The sequence below is a fragment of the Melopsittacus undulatus genome, chromosome 6 (genome assembly GCF_012275295.1).
Source record: "Melopsittacus undulatus isolate bMelUnd1 chromosome 6, bMelUnd1.mat.Z, whole genome shotgun sequence".
Taxonomy (NCBI): Eukaryota; Metazoa; Chordata; class Aves; order Psittaciformes; family Psittaculidae; genus Melopsittacus; species Melopsittacus undulatus.
Genome location: NC_047532.1, coordinates 52,957,040 through 52,984,670, shown reverse-complemented (window position 1 = coordinate 52,984,670; position 27,631 = coordinate 52,957,040).

The window sequence follows — 27,631 nt, the reverse complement described above, 5'->3', positions numbered from 1 at the left end:
AGCCTCCAGGGAGCTGCTGAGGTGGAGCGTCTTCTGACAAGGCAGCAGGAGAGCTCAGAGGCTATACATGTACAAAAAGTTGAGAAACAATTGAACTGAATTGTGGGCACTCATGGAGAGCGTGAAGTAATGGGAACCTCAGAAGGTTATCTAGCTAGGAATGGCAAACAGCAGCAAAACAGAACTATAGCAACGGAGCCCAAGGGTGTGAGAGCTGGGGGGTCACCAGGAATGTCACGCTGTAAGGACACACACAAACTAAGGGGGAAGCAGCTTTGTCCAAAATGAATTATTGCATACAGGGAGTGGAATCACTCTGTGGGTTCTGCCAGTGAAATTCAGGCTTACAGTTTCACTTCTGTCTCTTAGGGCATGTCTACATTGCATTTTTGGCCTGAAGCCTAAGCTCAGGGGCTTTGGCCTGGCCAATCTCCTGACTGATGGCTGTTTGAGTCCAAATTAGCACACAACCGGCATGCCTCCCTGCTGAGAGGAGGGAGCTGAGAGGCAGTAAGGAACAATTTCTTAACCCACTTCCCAGCTGGGTTCAGAGTCCAAATGTATGAGTGCTACTTTCTCAGCTCCACTGCAGTCAGTATGGGTTAGCCTGAATCCTTGTGGCACGTGGCAGGGCAGAGGGAACGCTTTCCTTCCATCAGGTGGAACTGAGAGTCACTGAGAAGCTGCGCTGTGCTCTATCAGCTGCTGCTTTCTGCCCTTAATGCAAATTTCTGTGTTGACATTGCATCAAAACGTCTGAACACACCTCAAGTCCAGGAAGGCTGGATCTTTGCTTCTCAGAAGTGAAACTTCAGTGTCACTGACCAGGCTGAGGGCAATGACACTATTTATTTAACAGTGTGGATGGTTGGTAAATGGCGACATAAACATTGATTCAGGCCCAAGCCAAACACAGAATGCAAACCTGGCCCAAGTGGGGCCCAACTTACCAGTTATTCTACTCTGCCAAAAAAGCAGAACAGCAATTAAAGAGGGATGAACTGACAGTGGAAAAGCACAGCTAAACAAAGAAACATGTCTACAGCACACCATTACTGCCACAACAGATAGTACTAAGCAAGCCTGTAAAATACTCCTCAAATCATGAAGATACTGGCTGGGCACAGATACTTAATTCATATCAGGATATAGCACAGCTAAATTAGCATTGACTGCTTCCATGAACTATTTAATTGGGTAGAGTGCCCAGCAGCAAAACTGCACACCTTACAGCCTTTCCAGACAAACCCTTTCAGGCTCTTGCTTTATTTGCCTTACCTTTTGATGTTCTACCAAACAAGTTAACAGGCAAGAATGTTCCCAACAGAAAAAGAGCAATAATTAAACATTGGAAGAATGCTGATACAAAGTAAATATCAGATTACTATTTATAACATTTTCCCAAAATCTTAACTCCGAGAAACAGAGTGTTACAAAAGGGGTTTGATAAGTAACGGGATCATGTGACATTTGAATCTGGTCAAAACTGCATCTTATTTTAGGCTTTAAAGGGTTATAACGAACTGTGTGTTGGGTGCTTACTGTCCAAGAATAACGCAGTGAATAACAGTAAAACAAAAAGCCAATTTCAGAAAATCATGACATTTACACAGGTTTTAATGAACAGAGAAGAGGCAAAAGTCACCGAATAATTTATTTTTTAGAAATTATTCACTTAGCTGCAGCCATGTTAATTAATTACAAAATTAAGAGAGGTGACAAGAGACTGATTAGGTTTTAGTGTGCCTATCCTTGAATATAATTAAGGAAAGAAAATTGTGATAATGAGTAACTAAGTTGTATAATGAAATTAGATCTTGTCTTTTAATTATAAGAAATGGTATCCTCACCACCCTGTCCAACCAGTATCCAGGACAATCACTACTACCAATCACTGCAAAAGAAGAGACAACACACTATGGCTACAAAAGGTATAGAAAATAGAAATCCTTGTCAAAGAATACACACCGAGTCTACAAATAGTGCATGTCTTCTTCACTGGCCCCAGAAACTGAGTATTAAACACAGATATTATAGATCAGCAACAACATTTGAAGAATAAGAAAGAAAATACTATACCTGAGGCTAGCAACTGTGTTCTCACTTGCTACACCCGAAGCAAACAGCAAGGAAGTATTGTAATGCTGAGAAATGTATCTGAAGGAAATTAGATCTGCTGTTCTTAGCCAATGTCCAGTACATCATGCCTCAGTCCTATTTAACTGACTAACATGAGGCAAGTTATATCATGATGGTCTGTCTTGTCAGAATTAAATGTAGCTAACTACAATACTTTGATATAAGATGTTGGAAGCTGGCTTGACTTTTAAGACTGAAGCTTTTGCTGCAGATGAGGGAAACATGAATAAAAACAAGGAAACAGTGCCATGACATCTGAACCAGTAAAATTTAACTTCTGCAACCAGATTTTGCAAACTCTGACAGAAGATTTTTTCAGTGTTTGGGACATTTATAGAGTATTGCTCCCATATGGACACTAATGCTAAGTAATGCTTAAACTCAGCATGCAGCTTTTTGCATTGCTAGAAAACTCACAGTACATAATTATGGAAGATCTTATGCATACTCCTCTGATCTACTACTCAAGCCTTTGTTTCTCTGATATATCCACCCTGTGAAACTGAAATTAACCACAAAGTACAACTATGCAAGCCTTATTTCCTTAGGAAACCAGACTACAAAGAGGCATCCAGATTCATCTGTTTCTGAAATTCTCCTTCCATTTATGTTTCAAGCTTTTCAGTTCATTCTTGCAAATCCAGGCATCTTGAATATTCCCCTGAAAACAATGGAACTGGGGTTCTGATCACATCACAAACTCAGAAGTTTCAGAGATTCATTAAATGCCAAGGAAAATACAGCACTGTGAAGCAAAGCAAACATTAGAAATGATAACACTAAAAACTCCACTACCAAAATATTCCAATATATTTTCGGATTGGTGCCATTCCTATGTTGCAAAATCACAACTATTTTAGGTTTTTGCCTTTTTTTTTTCCCCCAAGGCTATCAACTCGATAATTTCTCTTGGGGATTCGCTCATTTTGATGCTTTTTTAAAAATGTATCTGCCTTTATACAAATGTTGGATATCTCAGTTTTGCTTACACATTTAGTGCTCAGATGATTTGCTCTGATGGTGCCGGTAATCTGTGAAACTGAAATATGTGACAAAAAGCTCATGTAAAAAAACATTCAGAAATAAATCTGAAAACTGGAACCAAGACAAGGGATGATGACATGTCTATATGCATTTTACAGAAACACAAAAGTGTTGATGGCCTTTAGTTCATCAGCACTCACATGTAAAAAGCGTGAGAGCTAGTTTATACTTTAACCTCACCCATTTGCTCCAGCAGCCTCTATGGATCAAAGGGGATCCAAACCTAGAAAACAGTTAGGAAGACGAAAGACGGTAGGATGTTTGACAGCAATACTAGAACAGCTGCTGCAAAGACCTACTGCATCTCAAATGAGCATAGAAAACAAATTATTATCCCCCTTTTCTGGGTTTACAGAGGGATGAGGATGGGGAATAAAATAAAATTTAATCAAAGAAATACCCATAAATAAAAGCAAACATCAAAAAAATCCAAAACCCTCAAAGGTGAGATTCTGTAAGGAATAGGCTTTCTGGAATGCCAAGATCTTAAAAATCATCACACTTCTTAAATGAAGGCATACTGAAATATCACCTGCATATTTAGGTTTAGGGCAGTGTGCTTATGACTTCAAATCATTAAAATGAGAAATGAGTCATTTAGAATGCTGATCAATGAACATGACGTTAATGAAATAGTGCAGCTCATATTTCTTTTTCTTTCTTTTGACATTAAGAGCCTTGACAAGCATCCAGAGACAGTGTACATTCTATCAATATTATCTGGCGATGATGATCCTTCTTTGATAAATGCATGAACTGAGAGATCTGAGTATTTCCATGGCAACTTTAAGTCTTTGTTTGCCTAGTAAAGAAAAGCATCATCAGGAATATGAATGGCAGATCAGCCTTCTTTACTTGCATGTAGGAAGAAAGAGAGATGAAGAGAGTGACAAATATGAAGGCTGTCATACTTGAGATAAACATTTTTTTAGTAGTATAAATTGGTTTCTAGCTACTGTAGTTACACGCTCTCTGTTCTATGCAACTTGTAACTCCCATCCATTCCCTGGACATTAATATAAAAATTAAAAATGTGTAAGACCTCCTCAGTCTTGATTTGCTTTTACACACTCAAATATAGCTTTAAGACTCCAAATGCTAAACACTTAAGAGAAAAAGGATTATGGTATCATTAACTGCATCCTAGCTCTCTGAAAACCCTTTTGTGTCACGATCCATTAGCTGCAGCAGTGAAGATTCAGATGACTGGCTTCACTGTACATTGTGCTTAGGTTAGAGTAAATGACAAATATTTTCTGCAAAGAAAGATCCAGGGTTTTTTGAGAGTCAGAATAAGTGAAACATGAATGATCGAGAATAGGAAATCACAGTTATTGCTTTAGCAAGGAGTTTGGTTTTTACTTTAATAAATAAACCAGTTACAGTAACAATAAGCATGTAATGGTACAATGGGTCTGGCGGTCCAGAGTGAATGCACATTCATTACCCATGTACTAAACTGGATCATGCCCCACAGGACAAGCTTTAATCTTGCCATGTACATCGACAGTCTTTGACTGGAAAGGAATACCTTGCCATAGCAAAATAATGTGTTTAGCATTCTTACTGTGGGAACATTCTATATGTGTACATTTCTTTTGATGGGTTCTACCTGTAAAAAAAAAAAAAGTCCTAGCAATTTTTAATTAATTTTCTGGAAATGAATGATGAGCATTTTCAGATTATTCTATTAACATTGTTGCCTCTTATTTGATAAAGGAGACATACACCAAGTGTATGTAATTTTTTGTTTAAAAGTTTTTTCGCACAGTTTTTCTTATAAGTAATTTTAAGCTTGGAGGAAAATGTGTTTTCTGTCAAATTTTCAGTCCTGCTCCCCATCTCACTTGTTTATGAACCTGATTTATTATGTATGGTTGACTCCTTAATGATATGCTCCATGGCTCTTGTTAGTTTATTTTTTAGTAAGAGTAACAGCTTTTTTGAATACTTGAAAAAATTAAATGGGAGCAAGCTGTCCACTGATTTATGCTCGCATCTTTCTGCCATGCTTCAACCAAATAGTAATCATTTAAACCAGCTACTGATTTAGTTCATAAAAGAACTTGAACGGCAGGTAGAAATATTACTCATTGTGAAAAAACAAAATGAAGTCTAAAAGCTTAAATCCTTCCCTTTAATAAAAAGGGCAGCCTACCTTAGCTATGTTTTATGACTAATGATTTAAGAGATTGGGGTAGTGTTTGCACCATTATGGATAATCACAAAGGTAGGTTCACGTAAAACATAAATCATCACAACATCATACTCTTTACAGCTTGAGAGATGCAAGCAGGACACTACAGGAAGCAGTCTCTGGTTTGGTGGGGAAGGAATCCCCAGATTTCAGCTTATGGTTTAAAGGCTACTTTTCATATTCTGCACTATCCAGAAGCAAAAATACATAAATTTTCCTGGATCAACCAATTTTCCTCTTCCTATGTAAATAGACAGAACAAGACTCACTATTTCTCTCTGACCTAAAGAAGCACAAGAGTTCTGAAAAGAGAGGAAGAGAGAGACTGCTGATCTACAACTTTCCTGTGCCAAAATAGATTATAGCCTGTTGGACAGAGCAGCTGAGGGAATACACTTTGCATCTTTCATAGGATTCAGTTTGCCACACAGGGCAAGAGCTCCATCCAGGACAGATTTAAAAGGAAACCTAAATGAGTGATCTTGCTACTGCTTCCCTGACTTGCTGTTGGAGCTTGCAATAGCTGTGCAGTTTGCTTCCCCTCACATGTATTACTGAGGCTTCATCTTTCCCATTGCAATTAGAGAGGTACCAGATTGCAGGAAAGACCCACTGTGGTTTGTGCAGAGCCTTCAGTTTGCTGAGCTCTCAGCAGGCAGGTGAGCTGGGCCCTCACAGATCACCAGGTGTTTCAGTTATGTCAAAGCACAAGCACCAGACAAATTTCTGGCTACCTGGCAGCAGAGCTCAATATGATTCAGCAGCAGAACAGAAAGTGTCAGGGGAACTTTCAAAGCTTGGTCAGAATACAGTTAGGCACCTTCTTGATGCTCTGGAAAGTAGAACAGAATTTTAAGAACTGTAATTTGTGATTTGGGAACTTAATTTTGTGTTCAAAGGGATGCATATCCTTCAAGCCACTGTCAGGTCTTTACTTTGTAAAATGGTCCTAAACAAACCAGAAGTGACCATGCTATTTTGGTTTATGTGTTTCACCTGGGCTGATTTACCTTGCTTATAAAGAATCCAGAGTCATCTATTTGTGCTGTCAGGCATGCATCCTTACCACCAGACTATAGCTGTTTACTCTGTCTCTTCCACCTCCTTTTTCTGAAGCTGCTGTGTAGACTTTTCCACCTACTACATGGACTAAATTAGAGATGACATGCTTAGTAACAAAGAGTCAAAATGTCTTGCTGGAGATCCAATAGCTTTGCTCTAATCTTTGTTCAAGTTTTGCTCACCTGAAAGGCTAAATCCTGGTTGATTCAGCTGTCAGTGAATACTGGATATTATAGCTGACCACACATTTCTCTGGATGTTGTTAGCCCTAATGGGCTGCCTAGTCTAGGATGGATGTTTGAACTCTGGAAAACCCCACCTGCTGCTGCTCCTAACCCCTTGCATGGTGGTTATGAACCTTCTTAAATCCTTCTGCAAGGTATTGTCCTCAGGGAGCTACATTTGGTCTGAAACATCCTTATTACTGAGTTTATTGCACAGTCAATTGAAAACACTGCCTGTTGTTCCAGAGAATAACTTTGTTTCAGACTGTAGGCTTCATGGGTCTATGATACTCAGGGGAGTGAGTGGAGATAAGCAAAAAATAAACTGTTTTATCTGAAGTTGATGAAGTGAACCCTGTTCACATATTTCTGTGTTTCCTAAGAAGGTCAACATATCTGCATTTATGAATTCTTCATGAAATGATTTGGGCAGACTGGGGGAAGTATCTTTGTACCATCACACTGCTGATGCAGACACTATTACCATAACAGCTGTGAAAGCCCTGTGAAAGGGCTCTATCTAGCAGAAAATTACCATCAGCTCAATTAACTGCTGTTCAGTAGTCTCTGCAGATAGGATGATAATCAGCATTTGTTGCTGGAGACACAAGACAGTTCATGCACTTATAGATCTGTTAAAGCCAAACACAAATACTAGCAGTCAAGAGAATCAAGCAGATTGCAGCTGCTCCTTTGAGTATAAATCCTTCAAGATGCTGTGCAGTGATGGCTACTTGCTAAAGAAATGAACTAGTGCATGCACTGTAAATATAGCTCACATAAAGCTGCAGGAACATGTCCTCATATTCCTTACTCAGAAAAGTCCAGACAATCATGTCTCAGCCTGAAAACCTCTTAGAAACAACTGATGAAAATGACTTTCCATCATCAAAAAAGTATTCACACCTCAGCAAGAAGCTAAATAAGGACGCTGTTCTGGGAGTGTCCCAGACACTGAACTATTGTTTTTAATCCTCTTAAAGATGCACAAACACAGAAATCTCTTAAAGTGCTCAGCAATGTATTTGACAGAAACAATCCATGCCTGTACAAAGGTAAGGGAAAAAGAGCTAAGCAGATATGCTCGCATTCATGAGCAGAGAAAGTTCATGGACTGGGTCAGCAAAGTGCGCACACAGAGCAGATCAGCACACAAGGTAACAGGCATCCTGCCTGCTTTCTGACAATATGGCTGGAGATCATATCTCAGGAGCTCATACACAGTCTAGGCTTCAGATCCCATGAGGCACTGGGACCTCACATGTAATGTGAAGCTGGCCTTTCCTGGCAAATCCACTCGAGAGCCACAGCAGGAAGGGAGATCATCTTATGAAGCAGATTCTAGACTAACAGCAAACTCTTTTATTCTTTTGGTTAGGTTTTTATTGCTTTTTGGTTCTGAAAAAGATCACCTAAACCCAGCAAACTGCTACACAAACACAGCTGGATCTATCCACTACATAACTGTTTTCTAGAGCAACATAAAACAGCACCCTAAACAAGGATGAAAGCACAGTACTATACATAAAAACAGCTGGATCCACCCAATACATCATTGTTTTCTACAGCAACTTAAAACAGCAGTCTAAGCAAAGATGAAAACACAGTTCTGTACATCTGCTTCCTTGTCTTCTCTCACATTTTCTTTTTCTCCCTTTCATTCTCCTTTTAACTTTCACTCATATTTTTTCTCCTTTTCACAATTTTGCCTCCATTGCCATCTCTAACTCACCTTCCCTACCTGTGCTACTTCAAGAATAGTTCATGCACACGACAGAGCTACCCTGTCACTAGTTCCATATCTATAGGAGGCACAAACTTTCCTGTTAGGTGTTGGATTCTGCTTGGACTTGTGTCAAAATAGCAATCTGTATTACTGAGATATAATGACAAAAAGTGAAACTAAACTTAGATGCATGACTTCAAATAGCAACTATGGTTTGTTGGTTGGTTTGGAGGGATGGGGAGGTGGGATTGGGTTTGTTGGTGGGATTTTTAAAACTCCTCTGTAGTTATTATAGGTTACACTTAGGAAAAGCAACTGAATACACATCCATGACCATTTACAGGGCCAGAAATATGCAATTCAGGGAAAATATGGCATGCAAGACCAAAAAAAGACTGTGTTTGAAAAATCACTGCAGAATATTGTGAAATCTTGGAGGGGGAGGTTTAGCTGGTTTTAATATCCTGATTTATTTTTTCTACCTCTATAAAGATTATTTTCTAGGCCAAATTCTCATCGTCAACATCAGAAACAGCAAAAACACATACAACTAGGTGCCATGAAGAACATTTGTGCAACTTTGAAAAATGTCAGAAATGAGCAAAAAATAAGTTATGTGTGATGAGACCCAGAAAATCTGTTTGTTCCTGGTAGCTACCCCTTAGCAGCCATCAGCTCTTCTGTAAAACCAAACATCAAAGGTCTGAAATTCCACAATGACTTTTGATGTCGGCACAAGTTCAGTAGTTAAAGTTGAAGACTTGTCACATGAGGAGCTTATGCCAATTATAAAGCATAAAAAAGAAGTCACACACATGCAGGCATATGTTCGTTATTAAAACAAGTCCACCAGCTCTCCTCTTCTGAATGTTTGGCTTATTTTATGAGAAAATAAAGACGAAAAATAGCTCTGGTTTGCAAGGTAAAATGCTTGAAAGAAACAAATAAATGTCAGTAGTCACTTTGCCTACATGTATAATCTTCCTGAACTCCTTTTTCAACTGAACCGTGCTGCTACATTTTCCAGCTTAACCTTCACCTGCTGTGCTCATTTTTCTGTAATGGTTACTTTTCCCTCTTCAGATACAAAAGCCTGGTTTACTATCTTTTAACCATTGTCCAATGGCCAGATTGGTTCCCCATGGCACAAAATGGAATAAAATAAGTTTCCCTATGCATTAAAAAGGTGACAACAGGTTGTCTAAATTTTGCCTAGCATGCATCTCTTAACTACCGCTTAATACTGCTAAAACTTCATAACGCTATAACTGTCCCACAATGAGTGAGCAGACCCTCAATTGGTCCAAAATAGCATAGCTTTTCTAAAAATCATTTTCCAAATGTTTTCACATGCAAAAGCTATAATGTCTTGACATTTATGGATATATAAAATATGGCCATGAAGAAAGATATGCTGAGAAGCAAAAATGCAACTGAATCAAGCCCAAGTGCTGCACTTCCCAGCCAGGTAATGGGGCAGAGTAGGGAGGACTGTATTTACCTGAAAAAATACTGTTAATGTACTCACTTTTAGTTTCAAGTGAAATTGTCCAAAACATCATAACAGTTGGGTATCCAAACCTTACTGCCTTTTCAATAATTTCTTGTGAACTTCACAAAAAAAAAAAAACCCACAGCTTTCCAATGGGGAATATTCATGCATTGATATCTCATGGAAATGGTGTGACATTCTCCTAAGATAGGCAGGCTGCTGTTGGAAACACAACTGGTTTCCTTCCACCTTACCCAATACACTGCTGCAGACCCATCTTCCCAGATTCTGCACCAGACAACAGCTTTGCCACAATGACTGCCATAGCAAACCAGAGCCTAACAGCCATCATGGCTCCAACCTGAGCAACCCTCTGAACTTCAGGGAGCTTCCCAAGCTGCTTCCAACAGGACATTAGCTTTCCAGAGTGCCCCGAGGAGCACCTTGAGTCAGAAGTTATGACAGTTGCAGTCTGTTTAATTTAGGAAAACTTGAAATTTTTATTTTCCTGGACTGAAAATTTTCCCATTTTCCTTTGAGTGAAAAAAAAAATCTGAAATGTCACTTTTTGTTCCAAATTAGTACAAACCATACTGGACTTCATGTCTCTTCCAGCACCCCTCCCCATCATAAAACTTCTGAGCCTCGGCTTGTTCTTCAGTGCCTTTATGCCTTTGAAAAATCATCCTTTAAGCTCTCTCTGATGAAATAGTGAAAGTAAGCATGTGTAACTATTCAGCCAAATACCAGATGTTTATGTATTCTCATCATATTCAATGCACAAATATCTGTTCAAAAGTTTTAGTTCACAGTATTGTAGGAATGACTCTTCCTCATACAAATGCCCATATTGGAATGCTGGAAATATAATTCAGGCATAAATGAGAGCATTTACAGTTCATTGTTTGTTACTTGGTGTTCATTATTCTTCTGGTAAAACAATTTTGTCTATCAAGTAAAAAAACAGCCTATGATTTCTGTGACTGACCACACACTAAACATAATGAATGAAGCATGCAACCTATGTAAGTAACAATTTGGAAAATTATTTCCCCAAATTGATCTCTAAACACTTACAGAACAGAAGTTACAGAAAGTTGGAAGTACAGAAAAATGAGAAAATTAGCTGATAAAGACATACTATCAGGTCTTCCACTCACTTTAGTAAAAAGAACAGCGAGGAATTAACTCTGCCACCTCTCCCTGCCACCAGGGCATGCCTTGCCACCTGGGCTGAGAAGAGGATTTTCCACAGCTGCCTCTGGTCTCCCACTGCTCCTTGGATCATGGGAGCTGCTGGGCTGCTCAGGGACACACCATTTGTGCTGGAAAGTATCCTAAGGCTTTTGAAATCCCAGCTGCCACAGGCAGCTCTTGGGAAAACAGGATCCATACAATCTTGGTACAAAACTGTAGCACCACAAAATAACACAAAAGGTTTTTGTGCTATGGTAATAGGATCCTATCTACAGCATTCACTTTAAGACAAATAGGAAGTGATGAATGAGACTTAAATTCTTTTTGGTATGCATCAACAGCCTGGATTTCGTTAAGACCAGAGATATAGATAAGGAATGCAGTGGCCACAGTTTCCTTTCCTACAATCTGTTTTGAGTGGTTCTCCCTCTAGTATTTCTTTAGCAATGAACTCAGGTCTGCTCTTTGTTTTCAGGACAATTGCATTAAGTAGGCCAAGATGAAGATGGAGGCAAGGTACAGTGCAATGTTCTCTCTGTGCGAATCATCTAAGAGCTATATATTGAGGGGGCCATGACAGTGACATATCTGCACTGCTCCACTTCACAGCGACGTCTATAACCTGGAATATTTATGCACTCTTGGGCTCACAGCTTTCAGTACTGCTGGATAACCTCCAGATCCTGCTGGCTTTTATTGACAGATAAAGGGTGCTGAGAAGTTCACAGGATTATGCCCTATCAGATAAAGAATGACCAGCCATTAGGTAATATTTCTGACTGCTACCTAAGTCCTTTTAAACACACACACCCCATTTTCAGGAGGGGAAACCAGAGCAATCCCTTGTAATGGGAAGTTGCAGGAGGCAAAAAGCAAGCAATGAAAACATGAGCTCATGAGCTCCTCTGCCTCAAATAGCACCCAAAAAGTCTTTGGGGGTAAAGAAGGCAAAGCAGAAATAGTATGTTTCTGTGGATCATTGGAAACCTTCCAACTTCGGCTTTTCAGCTGATCCAGATGCATTGCAGGGTATTAGTTACAGGGTTTAGCAAGGACATGTCAGGCTCCAGAGATGCAGTAGCAGGCTGTGAGGCTGTTTGGCCCACTCTGTGCTCACCTGTCTCACACAAGATAAAACCGAGCACATCCACTGCCCCAGTGAGTCAGCGCAGGCTCCTTCTGCAGGGGGTCATGGCAAGCGTCAGCACAGCCAACAAAGCTGAGGTCAGTGTGTCAGAAGTTAGGCTGTGACTGAGCCTTATATATCCCATAGAAAACACAAGCAAATCTTCTATCATTCTGAGAAATACATAGCTGTCCGTATCACAAAAGCCTCAGAGGATTACTTTATCATGAATCAACAAGTTCATCCCAGAACCAGAGTCAGAACAGCTCTTTGTCAGTTGAAGCTTGTCAGGGACCATTTTTGGCAACAGATGAGTACTCATCCCTGCTTGAAAGACACCCTCAAACAAAGCACCAGTGTCACATCAGAAGAGGTTTTGGTTGTGGGCTGGGGGGAACAGCAAGACTTTCATACATAAAGTATGGTATTAGCTTTGAAGCAGTTGTACTTATTATGCCACCACAGGAAGTATATGAATATAGGAAGAATTTTTGCTGCTTCATATTTTGCGCACCTAATACTGGCTGTGGTCCCTTGGAAATTTAGAGTTTAAGCCTTAGATTTTCAAGGTACTAGCAAGCCAGGCATATATTTGCAGCAGCAAAAGTAACATGAATACAATATGAAACTGCAAACTCCAAATTCAGGTGATAATCACACCTGGTGGACTACCATAAAAGATATTTGTTAAATATATTGTTCAGCAAGTTCGACAGATTTTAGAAGTTCACTGTGACATAATATATTCATTATTTTATTGCTGAAATAATTATCTGTTGAAATATTATTATACATGTATTTTTGAACAATTGTAATAATTTATTAAAGACCAAAACAAATATAAATCCAGTTACTGCAAGAACTGGAACATTATAGATCACTGAGCCTGTATGTTGGCAACTACATTTACTTACTTTCTAGACAAACGACTTTTGGAAATGTATTAGAGGTGCTTTCATTTTCAGAAATGTCCTGCTGTAAGACCCAAAGCACTGATCCACTGTCTTCTGCCATTAAAGGCAACTTCCCAAAAAACATCAACACTTTTTCATTGTTGAATACTAAAACAACTTTTCCTAACGGATGTTATTCTGCTACTTATTCACTTACACAGCAATTCTATATTTTTTCTGTGGTATTCTACTACTCACATTGCTGTTTTCTAAGGTGCTTCTAAGGGCAGAAAACTTCCCTGGGGACTCAGCGCATTTTTATTAGTTCCTAAGGAAGCCACTAAATCGGAGCACTTAGTGTAAAAAATTAGATCCTATGCCCTATTTAATATGTGTTTATGTTCCATTGGAATAAAGAAATGTACTACAGACAGTGGAATTCTGTTCATTAGCTTGTATTTATGATCATACTGCAGCTGTAGCCTTTGGGATAGCTGACATACTTGAAGTGTTTTCTAAAATAATAAGTACATTGGAGAAAAACACAGCAACATGAAGCCAAATTCTAAGACAGTTACAACAAATGCTAGCCTTATTTACTCAGTTAACTTCCTCAGAGTTGAGCTGACTTTAATTAAAAGCAGAATTTGGGCTACATAATTAGATGTTAAATGTATGTTAACACATAGAAATAGAGAGTAGTACCAAGCTGTCCGATATTGTATAGACTCCCACTAGCAAACCCACATGACAACACAATCTGTTATGTCAGGAAGATTTAACAGCACAAATCCAACCCAGTCCCATTGGGATTAGCATAACCCAAGAATCTCAGCAAGGCCTATCATTAAAGAGCCCTTCACTGCTGGAATGCAGCACACCCTGACCTGAAACATGAACCACTGCACCAGTGCTGTCCTTCCCCTCCACTTCCACGTTCATACAAATGGAGTCAGATCAGGCTCATTTTCAAGAATTAATTTAGACTTGCTCTAAACTCTTCAAGGAGTGAGCTGCTTTTTTGTTGTGTGGCTGAGAAGCATACAGTAGCCCCAGCAAATACTAGCAGTTCAAGATACGTGTTCAGGAGAAATACTGTCTATTAGGTAAACTAATGTCACCACTGATTGCTACAGAAGAATATACAGATCTATGATTTATTTCAGATGACGGTAAACAAGTTACATCTGCAAAGTCCATCTACCAAAATGTAAAAAGTGCCTGAAATAAACTGACCAGGAAATAAGTTTATTAAATGAAAGAAACAACAGAAACTATCATGCAGTTCCAAATGCAGGGTGGGTGAACCACATGAGTACTACACAGAGCCAAGCACAGTGAAAGCATAAACTATATATAGTAGTAGTACATTTGGCTATCTTCTACATTGGCCAGCCACTGCAGGGAAGATATTACAAGTGCTTTATCAACTGATTTCAAAATTTTTATGACAAAAAGAACAAATCTAAGTCTCAGGAGCACAGCTTATCACCCTTGCAAGACATGGCTTTACTATTACCACTCCAAGTATCTTGTCATATTTCCTGCCTTCTTCCTGACCTAGGTGCCACTCCATCACCTATCCAAGCTCTGTCTCACTCCACTGTTTTCAACTAATCAACTCCCACTCCAGCTCTCTCTGCATTTATTCTCATTTATCCTTCATTCACAGTCTTCCTGGCCCTTTTTTTCAAGTTTACCCCACCCTCTACCCCTCCAATCTCTGGTTCTCTCTTGCAGTCCCAACCTCAGCTTCAGAAGTGAACTTCCTTAAGGATGCAACCTCAGCTTCCTCCTAATTTGCAAAGCCCTTAATCCTGATCTCCTTATCCTTATTCCCACCAGCTCTGCTGATTTCTTATGCTCTCTGCACCAGAATCAAAAGTTTCCATCTGATATGCTGTCCCACATCTGTACAGCCAGGAGAGGTGAACACAAGGAGAATAAAAGCACAGCACCTGGATGCCCTGAGGTGATGCTTAGGGCAGCACTTGACCTTGGGTGAATTCATCTGCTTCTACTGAGCGATTTTGCACCAATTTTTTTTATATTTAACTTTGATCAAATTCATACAAGATCAATTTTCTTGAAGGAACAGCAAAAGCTATCTCTGATCCCAGAAACAGCTCTGCCAGATTTTGAAGTTCTCTTAAAATCATATGAGTATATCAGTAGAAGAGAAAGTAGGCAAATTGCTTTCACTTGAGTGAATAAACATTAGGAAGTGATTTCAGCTGAAATACAATACAGACAAGGGGATACTCCCCATCATAACCCCCATGGTATTAAGAACAAGAACACATGGTGGAATTCAGAGAGTTTCTAGCCATCAGAGGATCAGAGTTATAAGAACAACTTCCCAGCAGGTTCCCCAACCTTCTCACATCCCAGGATGAAAAATTATAGGATGTGCTTTCCTTACTGGCTTTGTGGAAAAATTAAACTCAACAGCTTAAGACTGCCTTTCCTTTTTCCAAGAAATTCAGCCTGTTGCAAACAGCCAGCATGACACTTTTACCCCAGCAGATAAAGTAATAAGCCACTTTTAAGGAATAATTATGATGAAGAGTGTTAAACACTTAAACACCACTCTTGCCGTAAGGTCTGCCAAAAAGATGAAGACAAGAAATCTGCAAACGAAAGAAAGATGGGAAACAAGTACTACATGAAACCATCAATGATCAAACCCAGTACTGTCAAGGATGTGATGTGATGATGCTGTGACAAAGTTAAGGTGTATCCTAGAAAAGCACAATATATAAAGATGCAGACACACATCAACAGGCAAAAAAGCCTACGACGGTTTATCTGGCCTCAGGCCCAATGAATAATACTTCACTGTGGAATTCAACACTAAGCAGTGGATCATACTACCTCACTGATTGGAAAGGGCCAAGTTCAAAAGAAAACCAGTGGATTTGTCTGTTGCTTCTTTATGCTTGACAAATACTTGAGTGTTTGCAGGCGATACAGAGGTCGTGCTCAAATGTCAGATATTGTAAGACTTGGGAGACCTTGTAAGAATTAGTGGAATGGTGAAAGCCCCCAAAAAAACCACAAAAAGAGCTGAGAATAAATCTGATACACTTACATTAACATCTGACTAATTTGAAACAATTAATTAGTATTTCAAATAGAAAACACTCTCACTAAGGTTTGGCCAAGGCATAAGGTATCACAACCAGCACATTCGAAGACCTATCCCCTCACTAGTAAGAAGAAAGTTTAATATTCCTCACGTTTTTTTAGACAAAACAAATAGGGACCAGATGTTACTTTCCTCTTTCCAGTAGGGAAAATAACTGAAAGTTGAGTACACAATTGTGTTTTATAAAATTGTTTTCTAATCAGAGGATTTTTGTTTTACTTGTTCTTAAGAAAGCTATTCATGCCTCTGGAGTTCAAACACCTAGCATCTACTGTGCAATAGTCTAAAATTTAAACTCCCTGCATTCCACCTGCATGTCATAATTTGTGGGGGAAAAGCTTCTGAAATGGTCAGTTTGATTTTTTAAAATGGCTTGTTCATTTAAGGTTTTTCTACCCATTAATGAAGCAGAAGCGTACGTATGCCAGCATAGGCTATCTGGAGTGAGAAGCTGATAGTACAAGTGTGCTGCTGGTACTATTTAGTAATACATTTATTATAGTTTAACCTAGTAAGGACCGGACACTATATCATCCATATACTGGTGTGCACGAAAATCCTTTGCATATCCAAGTGTGGCCAACATTAAAATCCTCATTTTCAGTCCTCAGATGTAAATGAGTATAACAATACCATCAGCAAACCCTATGAATGTACCAGCTAATCACAGAGGTCTACATATTTCACATAGAAATATTTTGTATTTTGAAAGGAGAGAAGACATGCAAAAGCAGCAGCAGTTCAGACAACAATGGACAAGAGAGGGGCTAGACTGGAAGCACAGGCTTCACCATCCACTCAGCCTTCTCTACAGTCCTTCTCATCACAAATACCTCTGTGGCAAGCACTGGTCTCCAGAGCACTCCTGTTCTGCAAATTACACAGGCCCTCAAGCCTTTTCATGTCCTTGTTGGTCCTGGATCTTTCTCGCTTAGACTGGGGTCACTGAAGGGAGAAACCCCCACTGCCTACACAGCACACTGGCCTTTTCCATTTGAGAACCTTGTGCTGTTCCCATTGCCACATATGGGTGCAGAATAAAACAAGCTTGCTGACACTTCTGTGTGTATGTCACTTGTGATGATAGCGTGGCAGGAAGCTTATCACATTCTGAATGTACTTGTGAAAATCCCAATCTCTACGTGCTGGCATTTATACACATAACATTTTTAAGGAAGCCAGTTTAATTACCAAGGGGAGGTCACAGTTCTCTGCATACAGAGTCATCTTTTGGTCATACAGAACTACACTACTTTTTGACCTTCTTGACTTCAGATGCTACAAAGCTGCAGCAGAGCTTGCTATCTCATCCCTGACACTACCATCTGGAGCCCTTTTCTTCCTTTGCTGTTACTTAGGAGACCCTCGAGCATTTTTAGGAATATCAATTTACACTTTTCAGAAGCATATCTCTGGGAGTATGCCAAAGAAATATTCCACAAATCTAGCAGATGCATTATGTGAAGACACCTTGCAGCCATTCAATGAGGTGACTGCTCTCAAGCCCATCACTTCCCACTTCTTTTCACATCATCATGATTTTTCAACCTCTCAGTCTATATCCTTTAACAAGGTTTTAAATACACTAAAAACAGCCTAAAATCCTCTGACTAGTCTGCCTTAAATCTTTTCTTATTTCCCACTGTAGTTTTCATTTTAGCCTTACTCTCATTTATAACGGTTTCTTGGCATCCTGTTTCCTAACAACATACTATTAGCACTTCTCTATTGTAATCCCCTCTTTAGCTGCCTAACCCACCATTAGTATTAGCATCAGCATTATCGTGTTATCATGTAACATAGCTGCATGAAAAATTACAACAGTTGTGCAGCAGTTACAGCGTAATTACTTAGTGCCACTCAATGTGAAGTGCTGCAGTAATAGGTTGCATAACCAATTAAATTTCTGAATTCTGCTCACATAAGAAGCCTCTGAAATAATGTCACCATAGAGGTTTCTCAATCCTGTCTGCGACTGCTTTACAGCAGTGGTATACAAAAGGAAGCCAAAACCTGAGACCTGCTCAGGTTGGTTTTTTCTTACTATGTCCAATAGCAAGGAGAATCTACTATTGTGGTCTTGTGAACTGCTACAGTTATTAAAAGTGATATTAATAACCATAAACATCACATGCTTGGGGAAAAAAAAAACAAACAACAGTGTTAGATGACTAAATTCACACTCTTCAGGGGTTGTCTTCAGCCTTAGACACAAAAATTGGAAGGGAAAGAGTAAACTACTTTTTCCAGCAGACTTTTATAATCAGGTTACTGTTTATGAATACAAATTGTATCTGAATGAGAAATGACTAAACATTCTGATGCCTATTCTCTTGACTTGTGCAGTGTCTAGGCACATCTGGAAAAGTACTGCAACAGGCTGCTTTCATACATGAGACAGTTTTCTTTCTTGAACAACAATGCTTTCTATTTTTCTGCCGTATATTTGTTGATACATACCATTGAAAAACAAAAATAGAGCATTAATTATAACACAAATGCAACAATAGACCTTTGCAACCAATTTGCATTGTTTAAGACTTAGTTATTTTCTTTAAAGAATAAAATTCACTATGAACTTTGTAATATGAGTCCAAGATTCACATGCATCATTCACAAAAAAACTTAACAAAATATTATTCTGAAAAACATGAAAGGTGCAAATTACAGTTATCTTTGGGAAGGCAGAAACTCCAGTATATAGATTTTCATACCATGGCAAAGTACCTGCATTTGTATTTTGATTAGAAGATGTATACATATACACACATACAAACACACAGAGAAGATATACATTCTAGAAGATAGACCCAAGTCTAAGCAATGATTCACAGACCTCAATGTCTCCTGAATTCTTAACCTTAGATTCTCAGTAACAGCCATGGAGAAAATAGTGGGGATTTTACTATCCATACCAACTAGATGCTTGTGATCTTTCTTTTTAAGTTCAGCATTTGTCTGATGTAAATTACTGCAGCATTTCCTGGGCAACTGTCAAAGGCTACGTAATAGATTAATCCACTAAAAATATGGTGGCTTGTTCATATGAAGTTGATTTTTCCATTTTGCTTACATTGGATCAGCTTCCCATTGGTTACTTGGTGCAACTCATGTTTTGGTCTATAAAATTTTATAGTAGGCTATAGTGACAAATCAATCTTTATCCCCATTTGGTTCAAAACTATGTTCAAGATAATAACATCACAGTTGCATTTTGAGAAAAAACGTAGTCTCTGTACTGCTGCCTTATGGAGAATTTTGGAAATGCTAACATACCCCAGTAAGTCTCACAGATTGAAGCATGGCTGCTGTTACCTTTCTGTCATAAGAAGTTTGGAGCTATTTTCTTATTTTTTTTCTCTTTGGGAAGAGACAGGAGAGATGTTATTTTTCATTAAAATAAGGGAAAGAAGTAGGAAAATTAGTATCCACTAAATAAAAACAAAAACTAAAGCCTTAGGATTTTGGAACCTCAAATGAGGCAACATGTTTCATGGGGGTGTGGTTCTGGTTTGTTATTTTGTTTTGGCTTGGGTTTTTTGGGGGGGAGGTGTTGATTTTTTATTTATTTTGGGGGGGGTGGTGGTGGGTTTTTTTGTTATTTTGTCCTAGGGTGTTAACAACAAATATCAGTAATGGCTAATGGCTAGAAGAAAATTGCAGAAATAATTAAAAAAACAGTGAGACTTCATGGCAAGTTCCCTAAAAAAAGGTATTAAGTTGAATCTCTGAGGTAACTGAGGAAAATAAAATCCCCATAAATGGACGAAGAATCAACTTAGTCAGCAAGTTAGTTTAAGCAGAAAATTGCAGCCTCTATGCTTTAAAAGTGCCCATGTCTCAGGGCAACCCAGTGATCACTCTGACCAGACCAGTAGACCAGGTCTAAAGAATTAAGTGAGTTGCTTCAGTTTATTGAAAAAACTGTTTTCTTACAGAACAGAAAGATACAAAGAGAAATTATATTGAATTCTAACTACTGCAGATTCAATTAGTTTGGATAGGTCTCTTCACTGTTTATTTCTGAAGAAATATATTCCTAGCTGAGTTCTCTCCTTGTCCCCATTCTTCAGTATCTCAGCATTTCTCCCATTTTCACACAAACCTTTAGTTCATTTATTCTTCAGTCTCTATGTTTTCTTGAAAAGTGCCAAGCTAAAAGTCCTTCTAACACCTGTTTTTCTTTTCAAGTGTACTTCTGCTCATTTATGCCTCTAACCAGTCACTTGGTGCTTATCCGATTTTCCTGTTAGCAAATCCGTTTCAGATGATAGTAGAATTTTCTATCATTCTTGATATTAAAGCAATCTGACTAATGTCCAGCATCCAGCCTTTATAGATCTGCTGCCCTTAGTCATTATCATAGTGGTATGCCATAATCAACTTCTTGGATTAGCACATAGTTTATTTAGTACTTTATTACCTTTACATTATTTAGAAAGGATATTCAGAAGCTGGGAGGCTTTGCATCCTACAGACTCCTCTGGTAGCTGTAGAACCTGGTTGGTGTAATCCTTATCTTGTTCTCAACTACCAACTCTTTGCCCTCTCTAGGCAAGGCCTATGAGGTGATTTATCATTCTTGTCCCATTCCCACTCAAAAATGAAGGGTCCAGATCTCAAGACTTCTGCATGTAAGGTGGCACTTGAAGAACTTGGGAACTTGAAGTTCCCAAGTGAAAGAATAGGATCCAAGCTTCTCTAGGGAAAATCACAGACATTCATTTTGTCACTAACTGTCTTTGCATGCATAAAGTTCCGCTTTTTTGCATGCCCAGAACATACTCTCTGCAGATGCTACTAGGACTGCTCTGCTTGGTGCCTAGCTCATATTTAAGTCTACGCATGCTCCTCATAGGTTTTCTTCACCCATCTCCTGAGGAGTTGCATGCAGTAAATAAGTTATGCTGACTGGAGACACTCCTATGCAAACTGGTTTGAAAACATGGAGACCACAACTCTTTCAAATACACAATGGGAATTGCCATTACCCAGGATATAGTTCAGTATACAGCTTTGTTTGAAAAGGAGTGATGGAGGGTCAGGTCCCAGCTTACCATCTGCCAAGACAGTTCAACACGTATCTATAGAAGCAGTGTTCTATTGCACTTATTACTGAGCTAAAGACAGTACAAAGTAGCTAAAGACAGTACAAAGTAGCTAAAGAGTACAAACAACAAAGCAATGTCGAAGAGAGTGCTTATCTTACATGGCATGAGTATTTCAGACTTTAATCTTTGTTTTTTTCACACTCCTGTTGTGAGAAAAAAATTGCACCAAGAAGAATTTTTTTCCACAACAGTTCTGATGCTCCTAAAACTCAATCTGTGAACATTTACATACAAAGAGTAGCTATAAGATTAACTTGAAGTAAAAAACAAAGGTTGCATTCTCCCCACAGCTTCTATATCCATCCTCTATGCCTTAATAACTTTTTCCAGCGTTTGCAATTACACACAGTTGGTCTGTATATAAATTATCTTGTTATGTTCTGCTAGATTGTATCTTAAAAGCTTTTAAATGATTACAGATAACGCTTCTGTTTTGCTGTATGAGAGGCACAGTGTTTCTAAGGGGTTCCAAAGAACAACCTGAAAATTTCATTAAGTTATGAGAGAACTACTACTATTTGAAATCATGAAATTTTTCTCTGCAAGCTACCATGTGTTAACAACTATCTCATCTTCTTCCGCCATTAGGCGGCCCTAGGTCAAAATGAGGTAAAATGTTCCTCTGACTTGTTCATACCCATACATCTGACCAGCAGCAGATATCAGTGGCAGAGAGACACATTAATACTGAAATCCTAAGTTAAAACATTTATTTAAAATATTTTGCATTTTTTTGTATGACTGCATTTTGCTGACCTTAGTGCCTTAAAAATGGGAGATGCCTTTTATTTTCACTGGGGCTTGATTTGCCATTTCCCTTTACAGCTGTTCACCCCTGCACAAAGTGAGAGTATAACACCTTAGTAAATCTGACTTAAAATTCAGGAGGCACATTTTACACATCTAAGGAGACAAAACAAACAAACAAAAAAAAAGCTACACAAAGAAAACGAGCCGCATCAGTTTTTATGAACTCCAAGAACTTCCTGGTTTATTCCACAATTCAGCATTCATCATTGGTGCATAAGAAGATATTGCTCTCTTATTGAAGCAGATATCTGTCACTGATCTTGGGGGTTTAGCCTCTCTTGCTTCCTCTCTCCTTTGGTGCAAAAATGAAAATAATATTAAATACAGGCCCAAGAAAAGCGGCTTCCTCTCACATTGAAGAGTTCAACCAAAAGCTCCCCAGAGGCTTCTATGACAGTTCATTTAAAATATAATTCAACTAGAACAGTTAAGTGTTACTGTTGAGCAGTTTAAGTGCCTTTGCTAATTTCCCTGGCCCTTGGGGGCGGGAGGGGGGGGTGTGTCATATATTTCACTTGAAGTAAAATAAATTTCAGAGAGAAATTGGAGCATTCCCTATGGAGTACAGGGAGACATCTAAACAATGAACTTACTTTATGTTGTGGTTTAAGCCCAGCCGGCAACCCAGAACCACGCAGCTGCTCACTCACTCCCTGCACTTCCTCCCCCCACTCCCGGAGGCATAGGGAGGAGAACTGAAAGAATGTAATTCCCATGGGTTGAGATAAGAACAGTCCACTAACTAAGGGGTAACACAAACCGCTACTGCTGCCACCAATAATAATAATGATAAGGGAAATAACAAGGGAAGAGAATACAACCACTCACCACCCACTGACCAATACCCAGCCCAACCCAAGCAGTGATCTAAACCTTCCGGGTAATTGCCTCCAGTTTATATGCTGGCCATGATGTGCTGTGGTATGGAATACCTCTTTGGCTAGTTTGGGTCAAGTGTCCTGTCTCTGCTTCCTCCTGGCTTCACCTCCTCCCTGGCAGAACATGAGGTTCAGGAAGTTCTTGGTCGGTGTACACATTACTTAGCAACAACTAAAAACATCAGTGTTATCAGCGCTGTTCCCAAGCTGAAAGCCAAAAACACAGCACTGCACCAGCCAAGACCGAGAAAAATGACTGCTACTGCTGAACCCAGGACAGTATCCACCCCTTATTCTGTACCATTCACATCATGCTCAGATCCCACATTTTTTTCAATATACCATCTCTCTTGTCTCATACACATACTCACAAAGAGAGAGATATCATTCCTTAGAACATGGACCAATCCCTACAAAGCTGCTGAGTTCATCCGGTCCATGATGTCGGGCTCCATCTCTTGTGACTCCTTCAGAGCAGGACAGATGGTGTGCACTGCAGAATTGTTGCCTGATGACACCATGGAACTTGCCTGGTCAATGCTGAGCTAGTCTGGTTTCGTCAAAGCTCATTCTTCGTTGGGATGATGGTCAGAGGGAAGTCAGGGCCAGTCGCGGGTGACCTAAAGACATCTAGTTGGTGGGCTATAAAAATGCTACATAGCAGGCAACAGCATATAATTGAATTCATTGGCTGTTTTCCCATACAATCAAATCCCCTTGAGGTACACATCGAACTTCCCTGTCTGTCAGTTTTACCCACCAAGTACATTCAGGTCTCTAAGCAAAAGCAATCCCACGAGTGGGTTTGCCTTTACCTGAAGCAGGAATAACCCAGACTGCCTTCCCCAGACTGTCTTCCCCTTCTTCTTTATCTGCACCACAGGAACTTTATCCCCTTCTGCAGTATGTAAAAGTTCTGACTGGGCTGGGCCAGCCCTGTTGGCAGATCCTCTGGTGTTGGCCAACCAGGTGGTTTTTGGTAAATGTGTATCCCAATATTTGAAAGTCCCACCACCCATTGCTCTTAGTGTCGTTTTTAACAGCCAGTTGTACTGTTTATTTTCCCAAAGGCTGGTGCATGGTAGGGAATGTGATATACCCACTCAATGTCATGCTCTTTGGCCCAAATGTCTATAAGGCTGTTCCAGAAATGAGTCCCATTGTCTGATTCAATTATCTCTGGGGTGATGCGTCACCACACAATCTGTTTCTCAAGGCCCAGGAGAGTGTTCCGGGCAGTGGTGTGGGGCACAGCACATGTTTACAGCCATCCTGTGGTTGCTTCCACCATGGTAAGCACATAGCGCTTGCCTTGGCGGGTTGGTGGGGGTGTGATATAGTCAATTCAGCAGGCCTCCCCATAGTTGTACTTCAGCCATCCTCCTCCGTACCAAAAGAGGCTTTAACTGTTTAGCTTGCTTAATTGCAGCATGTGTTTCATGCTTGTGAATAACCTGGGCAATAGTGTCCAATGTTAAGTCCACCTCTTGATTACGAGCCCATCTGTATGTTGCGTCTCTGCCCTGATGGCCTGAAGTATATCATGGGCCCACCGAGCCAAAACTAATTCACCCTTATGTTGCCAATCTAAGTCCATCTGAGCCACTTCAATCTTAGAGCTTTATCCAATTGCTGGTTGTTCTGGTGTTCCTCAGTCGCCCTACTCTTGGGTACATGAGCATCTACATGGCGTACCTTCACCACCAGGTTCTGCACCCAGGCAGCGATATCTTGCCACAGTGCAGCAGCCCAGACGGGTTTACCTCTGCATTGCCAGCTGCTCTGCTTCCATTGCTGCAACCACCCCCACAGGGCATTTGCACCATCCATGAGTCAGTATAAAGTACTGGCCACTTTTCTCGTTCAGCAATGTCCAAGGCCAGCTGGATGGCTTTCACCTCAGCAAACTGACTTGATTCACCCTCTCCTTCAACAGTTTCTGCAACTTGTCATTGAGGACTCCATATGGCTGACTTCCATCTCCAATGCTTTCCCACAATACAGCAGGACCCACCAGTAAACAGCTGCTCAACCCCCATCATAGGCTGCCAGTATCTCTTTCTCCGTTAGTGTATAGCTGGCCTCAGATCCTCTGTATCCCCAACTCCAAGAGCCAAGGGGTCAACCCTGAGTCTCCCCTGGAGTTTTCTGCCAGAGGCTCCAGGTAGGACCATTCTCCCCACCTGCAGTGTACAGTACACCTTTTACATCTGGTCCAGTCCAGACTGGTCCAAGGGCTGCTGCATGAACTATCTCTCATTTAGTTTGCTCAAAGGCTTGTTGTTGCTCAGGGCCCCCTTTGGAATCATTCTTCTTCTGGGTCACATGATAGAGAGGGCTTACAATCAAACTGTAATTTGGGATGTGCATTCCCCAGAACCTCACAGCACCCACAAAAGCTCATGTTTCTTTCTTATTAGTTGGTGAAGACATTGCTGTTATCTTGAGGTCACATCTGTGGGGATCTGGTGATGTCCACCTTGCCATTTTATTCCCCAAAATTAAATCTCCTGTGCAGGTCCCCTGACCCTTCTCTGTTTTATGACAAAACCGGCTTTCAGCAGGATTTGGATTATTTCCCTCCCTTTCTCAAAAACTTCTTCCATTGTATCACCCCACACAATAATGTCATCAATGTATTGCAGGTGTTCTGGAGCTTGCCCCTGTTCCAGTGCAGTCTGGATCAGCCCATGGCAGATGGTAGGGCTGTGTTTCCATCCCTGGGGCAGTCGGTTCCAAGTGTACTGAAAGCCCCTCCAAGTAAAAGCAAACTGTGGCCTGCACTCTGCTGACAAAGGAATTGAGAAAAATGCATTAGCAATATCAGTCATGGCATACCACTTGGCTGCCTTTGACTCCAGTTCATACTGAAGTTCTAGCATGTCCGGTACAGCAGCACTCAATGGTGGTGTGACTTCATTCAGGCTACGATGGTCTACTGTTAGTCTCCACTCTCCGTTAGACTTTCACACTGGCCATATGGCACTATTAAAGGGTGAGCGGGTCCTACTGATAACTCCCTGACTTTCTAGTCTATGGATCACCTTATGGATGGGTATCGGGGAGTCTCGACTGGGGCAATGTTGCTGGTGGTGCACTTTTGTGGTCACGATTGGCACTTGTTCTTTGATCTTCAGCAACCCCACAACAGAAGGATCCTCTGAGTGACCAGGTGTCATGGTTTGAGCATGTTTTGAGGGTGTTTTTGTTCAAGGTTTTTTCCAGCCAGGTGGAGGAGGGGAGTCCAGGAGGAAGGAGAGACAGGACACCTGACCCAGGCTAGTCAATTAGGTATTCCATACCATAGCACGTGATGCCCAGGATGTATACTGGGAAGGAGAAGGCTGGAGGAGGGAGCTCTGGTGAAAAATGGAGGAGGGAGCACATGGTGCTCGGCCAGGCAGGGTGGAGTGAGTTATGGGTCGGTGGCTGGTGGGGTGTTGTATTCTTTTCACCTGCTGTTTGCTGTATCATTATTATTTGTAGTAGTAAATGGCAGTAGGGGTTTTGTGTTATGCCTTAGCTATTAAACCGTTCTTATCTCAATCCGTGGGGGCTACATTCTTTGGATTCTCCTTCCTAACTCTCCGGGAGTTGGGGGACTTGGTTTAAACCACGACACCAGGCAAGTTGGACAGCTGCTCAATTTCTTCAGTCTCCAAAGCAGCAGTACCAAAAGCCCATCAGTACCCTTTTGGGTCTTTGAAGTACCCTCTCCTGAGGTAGTCTATGCCAAGGATAAGTGGAGCCTCAGGACCAGTTACAAAGGGGGGCTTTTGCCACTTCCTCCCAGTCAAGCTGATTTCAGCCTCCAGTACAGTCAACTTTTGGGATTCTCCTGTCACTCCAGAAATATAAATGGGTTCCACTCCTTGACAGCTTGATGGCATCCAGGCAGAAAGACTTAATCATAAAATTAGCATTTGTTCCTCTGAACTGGCAGTTGGTCACAGTGACATGCCTGTGTGCAAGTCCAAACACTTCCAAGCTGGGTTATTTTTTTTTTTCCAGAAGCAGAAGATAACTCCTGTGAGCTGTGGCACTTGTTTTCTAACTGCTAAACTGTTTCAGAAACAATCCAATGATGGATCACACTCTAGCTTCAAAGTAGCACTAGAGTTTCAAGGGAGATGTCCCATTACTGCATGGATTGACAGCTGCCTTTCGGAAGTGCACATTGCACAGTACTGTAGGGTCTGACTGGCAGCCATGGCCAATAATGGCTAGGTAGACGAATGTAAAGATTTCTGTGCAAGTCTTACTTTCCTGTCCTGTAGCTAACTTGACCTATATCAAGATAGTCTTGACCTCTGCTTCAACTATACAGCTCTAGGTAGTTTGCTGTCATGTAAAGACTGAGAAAAATGACTGCTACTGCTAAACCCAGGACACTTTAATAAATACACACCCTGCATCTTTTAATTACCCTTGCAATTATCTCCACATTCAGTTTGTTCCTCTTACCTGGGATTCTGTAGCAAACTAACACTCACTAATTACGGATATACTTGCTAACACTATTAACACACTTTTATATTTATGATCAAATACACACATTAAAATGAAATTAATCTTTTTCTTAGC